The sequence below is a fragment of the Periophthalmus magnuspinnatus genome, chromosome 22 (genome assembly GCF_009829125.3).
Source record: "Periophthalmus magnuspinnatus isolate fPerMag1 chromosome 22, fPerMag1.2.pri, whole genome shotgun sequence".
Lineage (NCBI taxonomy): Eukaryota > Metazoa > Chordata > Actinopteri > Gobiiformes > Gobiidae > Periophthalmus > Periophthalmus magnuspinnatus.
Window position 1 is genome coordinate 27,580,355 of NC_047147.1, and position 9,753 is coordinate 27,590,107.

Genomic DNA, 9,753 nt, shown 5'->3' on the forward strand with positions numbered 1-9,753 from the left:
TCTCTCTCTATTATGTGCCACGTTCTTTTGTTCTGTTTGGCTCATCAGCTCCACCTTTCTATTGTGACTTCGCTTTGGGCACGGGAGGGTTTTTTGGCGTTTTAGAGTAAAATAAAACTAACTACTTAAGGTTTGTGTCGTCTTTCATACGTTTGGTCCACACGGGTCAGAACATGTTTCAGGGGTGAGGATTTTTAAACAACAGAAATGCCTGTAATTCAAGATTCAAAGTTTTATTGTCATACGTACAGTAAAGAAGCACGTTTCCCTGTGCAGTTAAATTCTTATGTTGCTGCCCACACTGGATGCCAAGAGTGTATAAAAAATTGGTATAAAATCAATAAATATAAACATAATCAAACATAATCTTTACCAAATATAGATTATGAAAAATAAAGGTTATATGAAAATAGAAGCTTTTAAACACATCTCGTCCCTGGGTGGGCTCGAACCACCAACCTTTCGGTTAACAGCCGAACGCGCTAACCGATTGCGCCACAGAGACCTGCCTGTGAGTCTGAGGTGGACAAACTCGACAGTGGATGATTCAGACGGTGCATTTAACGTAGTTTTGACTCTTCACACTTTAAATAAGACTTGCTAAAGTTGAAAAGAAAATCTATTTTGTCCATATATAAACCGCACCTGAATATAAGACGCAGGTTTTCATATTGTAACGTGAGATATTTACACAGAAAGACGCTACACGGACACGCCTTTATAAAAACTGTGCCTGAAAATTAGCACCAACACGACATCAACACGGGATGAACACACCTGCAGGTTTAGAAAATAAAGCTGCACCAACACGGGCCTCTGCTTTTATTTCCTTTTGTCGTCTTTTTACATCGACCGAGTTGGATTCATTGATGCCGAGCTCACGTGCAGTGGATCTATTTCCTTCTTTATCTTAAAAACTGCATCATATCCATTTCTTCGTGTGTTTTCCATGATGAGGGCGTGATGAGCAAAATGACCATTCAAAATCAAAACTAGTGAATTCTGTCTGTGTCACTTTTGCGTTTACAGCCAGAGAGCGCCCCCCGGTGGCCGTTATCCAGTAAAATTCTATAAATAAGCCGCGCTGTTGTATAGGCCGCAGGGTTCAAAGCCGTGGGGGAAAAGTCATGGCTTATAGACTGATGTTTACGGTAGATTTTTTTTGTTTTTCCTCTTGTCATCATCAGTGTTGCCGCGATATCGTCTCGTTTCACCTCAGAGGTTCTTCCAGAAGAACTTCCACTAATATTTTACCAATACTGTACCATTTTTACTTTATATTTTGAGAGGTCTAGTAGTAGCAGCAGCAGGTAGTAATATATTTATGTAATGTTTCTGATTAGTGTCCGTCCGGTCCATGTTTTTGCCGTGACTAAAATGTTCCAGGCCTGGCCAAAAAAAAGAGGTCGCCACCAAAAAAAAAAAAGGACCGTTTTTAGCTTTTACGTCACATTCTCTGTGACATTGTTTCGATTTCTCTTCTTCAATGTCATTTCAGATTTATTTCCATCCAGTTGTTGCTTTAATGTTTCTCCTGTTTCATTGATGATGGTCGAGTCTGACGCTGCTCAAAGCTTCAGCACAAAGATTCTCACTGGGGTCAAGGTCTGGACTCTGTGGTGGACATGTGTGAAAATGACGTCTCTGTCTCTCTCTCTCTCTGCTTCTATTTCTCTCTTCCTCGCTCCCTCTTTCTGTGCATCTCTCTCTCTCTGTCTCTCCCTCTCTCTCTCTTTCTCTCTCTCTCTGCCTCCCTCTCTCTCCCTCTCTGCTTCTATTTCTCTCTCTCTCCCTCCCTCTTTCTCTCTCTCTCTCTGCTTTCTCTCTTTCTTTCTCTCTCTGTCACTCTCTGTGCATCTCTCTGGCTGTTTCTCTCTCTCTGCTTTCTCTCTCTCACTCTCTCTCTCCCTCCCTCCCCCCTCTCTCTCACTGTCTCTCTCTCTGCTTCTCTTTCTCTCTCTCCCCTCTCCCTCCCTTTCTCTCCCTCTCTCTCTGCTTCTCTTTCTCTCTCTCCCTTTCTCTCCCTTCTTCTCCCTTTCTCTCTCTCTCTTTCTGTGCATCTCTCTCTCTGTCTCTCCCTCTCTCTCTCTTTCTCTCTCTGCCTCCTTCTCTCTCCCTCTCTGCTTTTATTTCTCTCTCTCTCCCTCCCTCTTTCTCTCTCTCTCTGCCTCTGTTTCTCCCCCTCTCTCTGCTTTCTATCTCTCTCTCTCTATCTCTGTGCATCTCTCTGCCTGTTTCTCTCTCCCTCTCTCTCTGTCTCTCTCTCTGTCTCTCTCCCCCTCTCTCCGTCTCTCTGTCTCTCTCTCATTCTCTGTCTCTCTCTCCTTCTGTCTCTCTCCCTTCTTCTCCCTCTCTCTCTGTCTCTCTCCCTCTCTCCCTCTGTCTCTCTCTCCCTCTCTGTCTCTCTCCCTTCTTCTCCCTCTCTCTCTGTCTCTCTTCCTCTCTCTGTCTCTCTCCCTCTCTCTCTCTCTCTCCCTTCTTCTCCCTCTCTCGCTTTCCCGCCACAGTAAAAGTCCACTCTGGTCTCTGAAAGTCGTGGAAACAGCTTATAAACTCATCGCGGTGAGTAACTAGGATGCTCTAAATGCATAAACGAGGATAAACTCGCCCATACATTTTAAGTAACTCTGTTTAAATCAAGCAAAAAAAAAGAACAAATCCGATGTTTTATTTTACGTTTGTCCTGTTTATCATTATCAGACCCAAATTAGTTGTTTTCCCAAAATATCTTCTTTATTATTTTGCGCGAGCAGATGCGACGGACAGAATGCGCCGTCAGATGTTGCTGCAATTTAGTTTACTGTCTATTCCTCTGAGACTTTTTTAAGCAAAGGCAGTGGATTGGAAAGAAGAAGAAGAAAAAAAAAGATGTTATTTTGCGAAGACTTTGTGGGGGCATGTTCGGTTCTGTCGACAACAGTTTTGAAATCTTTAGTTTCAAAACTTTTGTGTGTCCTCTTGACGATTAAACGATCTATTTGAATCAAAGCCTCATCTCTCCATCGTCGAAAAGTGAGAAGGGCCCCGCCTCCCGAGTCCTGATAGTTTTATTACTCTTTTCCGTCCGTTAATCTACACGTAATTATGACAAAACAGAGCGCTAGTTTGCTCCCAGAGACTGTATAAAGAAATGGACTAGCGTTTAGCTCCAGTCGAATGAAGCTCATCGACGCTAACGGTTACAGCGGCGAATTTGGACCCGAGTATTTGGAATTCAAACTGTGAGTATCAAAGTAAATAAAGAGCCAATCCAGAGCGAGGATGTTGAAGGTAACGCCCCTTAGCAACACTGTCAATCAAACCTGTTGCTAATGCTAACGAGAGCGACCTTGAGGAAAATAAAAAAAAACAGGATCATGTAGAGGGTTAATACGAACATTTAAGACCAGAATGAGTCTGAAGCAGCAGAGACAGAGAGAGGGGTGACAGGAGTTTAAAAAAATAAATAAAATAAACTAGGGGAAAAAAAAAAAAAAAATTCAAATAACTTAAAGAAACAAAACAATAATAATAATAGTAATAATAATAAAAAACAAAAAATATAAACTCAAAATAACAAAATATAAATAAATTAACCCAAGATAACAAGAAAATTTAAATAAATAAACTCAAAATAATAAAAAAAAAACTAAAAGAAAAACTAAAAAAACACAAACAAAAAAAATCTCAAAATAACTCAAACAATTTAAACATTTACTCAGAATAACTAAAAAAAAATATGAATAAGCTCACAATAAGTAAAAAAAACAAAAAAAACCAAAAACAACTCAAAATAACAACAACAAAAAAAAAACCCAGGATCATGTACAGCGGGTTAATACGAACATTTAAGACCAAAATGACGAGTCTGACAGACGCAGGTACAGAGACAAGCGACAGTTTTTCAATGTAAAGTGAATTGGAGCCAGAGAAAATCGGATTTTTCAAAATCAAATTAGCATAAAAACCTGACCTGACTGAGAAAAATGGATATCATTTTTTAATTCAGTTGAAAAAACACAGACAACTTTCAAAAATGTTTTTTTTTTTGTAACCCAGTGTAATCAGAAAAGTCTTGCTTATTTCTCGTGGCTCTTGTTGTTCTCAGCGTCTATAAAAGCCTTTGTGCTCAACTGTCGGATCGATGTGGGTTTTACACATTTAGAGCACGTGATCATGTCGTGGAACGTTAATAATCAATAGTTCTGAATCGCACTGAAGCAGCGAGGAACTTTAAGCCAAATTTTGTCCAGAGGTTAGATCCGGCTCTGATTTGAATATGTGAAAAATGGAACAATTCAAATGCACAAAGTTTTAATAGTTTTATTTATTCATTCAAAGTGGGAAAGTATGCATTTAATTCTGCACTTTGGTAAACGTGTTTGTTCGCTAAGGGCTAATAAAGCTAATTATCCTCAACAGTCCCGGGTAGAGATGTGATATTTCCTAAACTGAACCTAAACCCTAATCTTAATATAGTTTAAACCGTGTTGTTGATTGTATAATAAAGGATTTCCAACGTATTTAAAAAAACTTTATTAACTTTATCGCTACAGAACCAGACGCAGAGGAAGCACAAAAGGTTGTTCTACGGAATTAATCAACACCGCACTGAATCTAAACAAAGAAAACAAAACAAAAGTGCTAGCCTGGATGCTAACAGGTGTGAGCGCAGCCATTAGGGGCCTGAATGATTACACAAAATCTGACTCGGGCGCAGTTCACACTTCGTTGTAGCTCAGTAGACGTAGCTTAACAAACAGAATCTGCAAAAGGTGTATTAGCTTCAATGTCGTTAGCGCCTCCTTCAGACAGATACGAGGCGGTGTCCAGCAGTGATCTGACCAGATGAACTTTGTTTTTCTTTTACAGTGGATTACACCTGGTACACACTGAGGCACTTTACTGACCTCTGGCACTTCAAGTAACTGCTGCAATTTTACTTTTATTTGACTATTTTATTGTTTCTGTATTACTTGATATGTTAGTCTGTACTGAACACCGAATAATTTGTACTTTTTAATTCTTGCACCGATTTATCTTGTATTGTTTTTACATTGTATTGTTACATTTTACATTATTATTTATTTTAATTTATTTATTTATTTTAATTTATTTTATTTATTTATTTATATTTATTTTATTTTATTTTATTTTATTTATTATTTATTTATTTTTATTTATTTTTATTTATTTTTTTATTTTTTTATTTTATTTATTTATTTTATTTATTTATTTTATTTTTTACATTATTATTTACATTTTACATCATTATTATTACATTTTTATTATTTTTACATTGTTGTTTAATTGTCTGTTTAATTGTTGTCCCGATCTCCCGCTCCACCCTAAACCCGCCGCTTTGTTTCAGATCTTTTCATGTTCCTCCACGTTTCCAAACCTCACTTTATGATTCATCAAACTGGAGGTCGCGCCGTGAACACTTCAGACCTTCACAGATCCAACCCACTGGGACTGAACCACTTTCCGGACTCCTAATCCCGTCTACTTTCCCCACAACTTCCCACCAACACGACGCAAAACTGCAACTTCGCTATTACCCAAACGACGTGAGCGCTGGATACTGACCGGGCCGCTCCCCCTTTGACCACACGCTCCACACTCACATGAACTCATTCTTCTCACTTTGTCAATATTTTACTCTGCGTTTTTTTTTTTTGCTTTCGAGCCATTCATCTTCGGTTCCCCTTTTTTTTTCCCATTTTTTTTTTCACCTGAGGGGCTCTCGTCCACAAAAGAAACCAATCTGCGGCGAGTGAAAGGCGAGAGCGCAGGACGATATCCGCGGAGAGACGGAGCGAGCGACCGCGGTAATGGAAAAACGCATGATATTGTTTCGCTCTTTCATTTTTAACTAGAAGCGCAAATAGCTCCCGGGGTAACGGCGGCGAGGAAAATAAACAAATAACGATGAACTTAATAAACGCTTGGGCGGATTAGGCTGAACATCTGGATTTCTATAGTAGTTTTTATCGACACGTAAAGTTTTTTTGGTAAAGCGTTTGCCAAACACCGGTCCCTCGTTTATAATACAGTATCAATATCGTCGGCAGCGGTATCGATATATCGCCAAGACTATTTTATTGTATGTTTTACCAAATTATTCTATCACAGCTCTACATTTGTGCGTCTCGTTTAGAGGAAAAAGACTCGTTTATGCAGAATATTTGACGTTTGATTCACCGTTTTGTCGATTAAAACAGGTTTATTTCATATTATCTTTGGTTTAACACAGACTTTTCGTGTCACAGTTGTTTTAGTCGATATGTTTTGCTCCTTCAGAGTCGTTAAACTGCACATGTCTCTGTGTAAATGTAAATGTGGAGCTCGTATAAACTGTGGATGAATAAAACTGACACATGGAACAGTCTGATGTGTTTTTATCGTTGGTGAAATCCACAAAACAAAATGCACTTTATGTTTATTCATCTGCAATAAATGGAAGATAAATGCCAAAAAAAATGAATAAAATTAATGTTTATTTTGTGTGGAAATGGGGTTGATCATTAAGTGTCCCGAAAGACTTTATTTTTCACTGAATCGTATCGAATCGATTTTAAATATATCGCATCGTATTGTATTGAATCGAAAGTGCAGTGTATCGAGGTTTGTATCGTATCGGCAACTTCTTAACGACACGCAACAGGTGAAATCTTTGAACCAGTCAGTCTTTTTTTTATTATTCTATGTTTTGCAGCTGTAATTTTCTCACATTTCTCTTGTTTAATTCATTAATATTGACTTGTATATATTTCTTGAGCCTCTTCGTCCTGGCGCCGCACGTTTATACAAAAAATGAAACCGCGTTGTAGCGAGGGACAGCTGTACTCGTTTCCATGGCGATGCTTTAATTAATGCTTTACCTGGGACGTTCTACAGTAGAGGAGTGAACTAATCCATCCTGCATTCAGTCAATTACAGGTGTTTTTATTGCTCAAAAAAACAAAAAAACAACTTAAAAAACATTGATTCTTCTTGTGAGCGGGGTCGCCTCTCCACAGATCTGACCTGTAACTCGACCTGCATGTCTTCAGTGTGGTTCTTTCTGTACTGTGGGCCATTCTAGTTTAACGCTGCGTCGTGTGTCATTCTTAGGAAAAGCAATAACAGCAACAACATCGATAAAAAAAAAAGAAATGTGACGAGAAATGTGACTTTTTTTGAACCTCCATCCAAAAAAAAGTTCCACGGTGCACCTTTAAAGTCAAAGTTTGTTGCTGCTTGTCAGACATATGGGCTATTAAAAAGACATTACAACCTGCTACGCCAAAAATCCCACAAAACATCACATATTGAACATGTTTTGCAGATAAAGTCAACAGCCAGGAGCAGTTGGAGAGATGATGGATACACACAGGTTTGTACTCGCTTCCTGTTTCCTCTTTGAAATCTGGAGCAGATTGATTGGAAGGAAGCACTTTAGTGATAACAGCCATCCATCTGTGTACGGGGCTGGAGATGGGCTAGTGCCAGGCCTTTGAAATTAGCTTGATATGGAAGCAAATATAACTCCAAGTACAGAGGTTGATGCTGAGAATAAAACCAGCGATGGGAAGTTTATTAAGCTCTGGCTCTGGCTCTAAAAGGTAAAAGTACCACAAAGATTCCCAAATGCTACGACTGAAAACTGTTCTGATACCAAACTTTTATGCCTGACAGGTCAAAAAATATTGTAATTTTTTTGGCATGGGTACAAAAAATCAGTGTAGTCCTAAGGCAGGTCTAAGGTTGTTGCAGAAAAACTGGAAATGGACTGAACTGTTGTCCTTAAATGTTTGTAAGTGTCGTAAAGGGTGAGTGTAGCGGACCAAAGGATGCAGACTCGGGGAATATTTACAGGATTTATTGTAAGAAAAGGACAAGTACAAACAGTGGGTGATCCGGAGGTGAGTAGGTGAGCAGGAACACAGGAAACACAAGGACCGAGGACATGAAGGGATGACAGGAAGACAGGCAGACCGGACGGGCGTAGGGCAGAGCAGGCAGGAGACATCCAGGGCCAGAACACGGAACGCAGGAACAGCCAGGAATGCAGGGACGACAGGAAGGTAGAGACACGACGATGATGAAGAGAACACGACAATGATCCCACGCTGAGTCTCTTCTCCCAGCTCCTTTTATGCACAGCAGGTGAGTTGATTGCGCTGATGGGCTGCAGGTGAGCGCAGGAGGAGCCAGGAGCCCAGCCCAGATCTGGCAGGTGAGGGAGGGAAAGAGCAGGACAGGAGTAAAACCAGGAGCGGACAGTGCGGATCAGGACAGTAAGGCTTTGAGTTTAGTTTTACAGACGGTCTCAATTATGTGCAACTGTTTTTCATGATCTATGCAGTTTTAACATTGGTTTGTTTGTTTGTACTTGTTTTGTAATGTGCTGCCTCTTGGCCAGGACTCCCTTGAAAAGAAAGTTTTAATGTCAATGGGACCTTCCTGGATAAATAAAGGTTAAATAAATAAAAAAAAAAGGCGTTTAGAGAGAAGATCGTAGCGTTATGTCTCCATCAACTCCATTTTCTTAAAACCCTGATTCTGGGCAATGGAGAAAACATAAACAATAATAATAATAATAATAATAATAATAATAATAATAATAATAATAATACATTTTATTTATAACGCACTTTACATTTGAACAACAAATCTCAAAGTGCTACAGTGCAAAAAAAGACATTAAAAACAGAAGACAATTAGTGTAAAAGCAATAAAACAATAGCCGGTGTTTATCTGTAGGCCAAGGTAAAAAGTTTTTATTCCTCTTTTAAAAGCATCCAGCGTCTGTGGAGCCCTGAGTCTGGGAGGATGTTCCACAGACGAGGAGCTGACACTGAGAAGGCTCCGTCCATGGTCTTGAGTCGTGTCCTGGGCGTGACCAGACGGTGCTGTCGGCCTGAGTCTTAGTGGAGGTGTGAGGTGTGACATAATCAATAATCAAACTTGTGCACTTTAAGACCCGAGCTCTTTCATGGCTTTATTAAATTTATTTATTTAAACTGATTGGGACCTGCAGTTTTAAGTTATGTTTATGTAACGTGGTTTTCATTGACTGGTATTAGTTTGGTTCTGGTTTGGCCCATAGTTTATTTATTTATTTATTTATTTGAAGGACAGTGTGCAGATGCATTAAAAAGATGGCTGCACCAGATTTAGCAAAATGCTAATTTCCATCTGTAGTCCTTTGTCACAAACATTAAAAACAATTTACATATGAAAAGTGCAATACAAGATAATATACACATGTGCAAAATTTTCTATACATAGTGCAAACTACAAGTTATTAAAGTGCAGGACATAAACAACAAATATCAGAATAAATACAGTGTAGTCGCTATCAGATGATACCCACGATCTACATTTGGTTATGTCCCAGTCCTGGTTTAGTCCTGGTTTAGTCCTGGTTTAGTCCTGGTTCAGTCCTGGTTCAGTCCCGGTTTAGCCCCGGTCTAGTCCCGGTTTAGTCCTGGTTTAGTCCTGGTTTAGTCCAGGTTCAGTCCTGGTTCAGTCCCGGTTTAGCCCCGGTCTAGTCCCGGTTTAGTCCTGGTTTAGTCCTGTTTTAGACCTGGTTTAGTCCTGGTTTAGTCCTGGTCTAGTCCCAGTTTTTTTGGGCACAAGACAAAGTCACATTTTACTTCTTCAGTTGCTCAATGAGCCTGAGTTTCTTTTCTGTTTTCACTTTTGTGCTAAACCTGTGGCCAATTTAAACACTTTCTTTCTATTTTTTCACACATTCTGTCGTATTATTTATTATTTATTATTTTC

The 9,753-nt window shown here is 39.4% G+C and overlaps 1 non-coding gene across 1 annotated transcript; it reads right to left on the reverse strand.

The window, feature by feature from the left end:
• Positions 1-431: 431 nt before the first annotated feature.
• On the reverse strand, positions 432-505 carry trnan-guu (transfer RNA asparagine (anticodon GUU)). The gene has a single exon. It is a non-coding gene; the product is annotated as a tRNA-Asn (tRNA).
• Between the last annotated feature and the right edge of the window lie 9,248 nt (positions 506-9,753).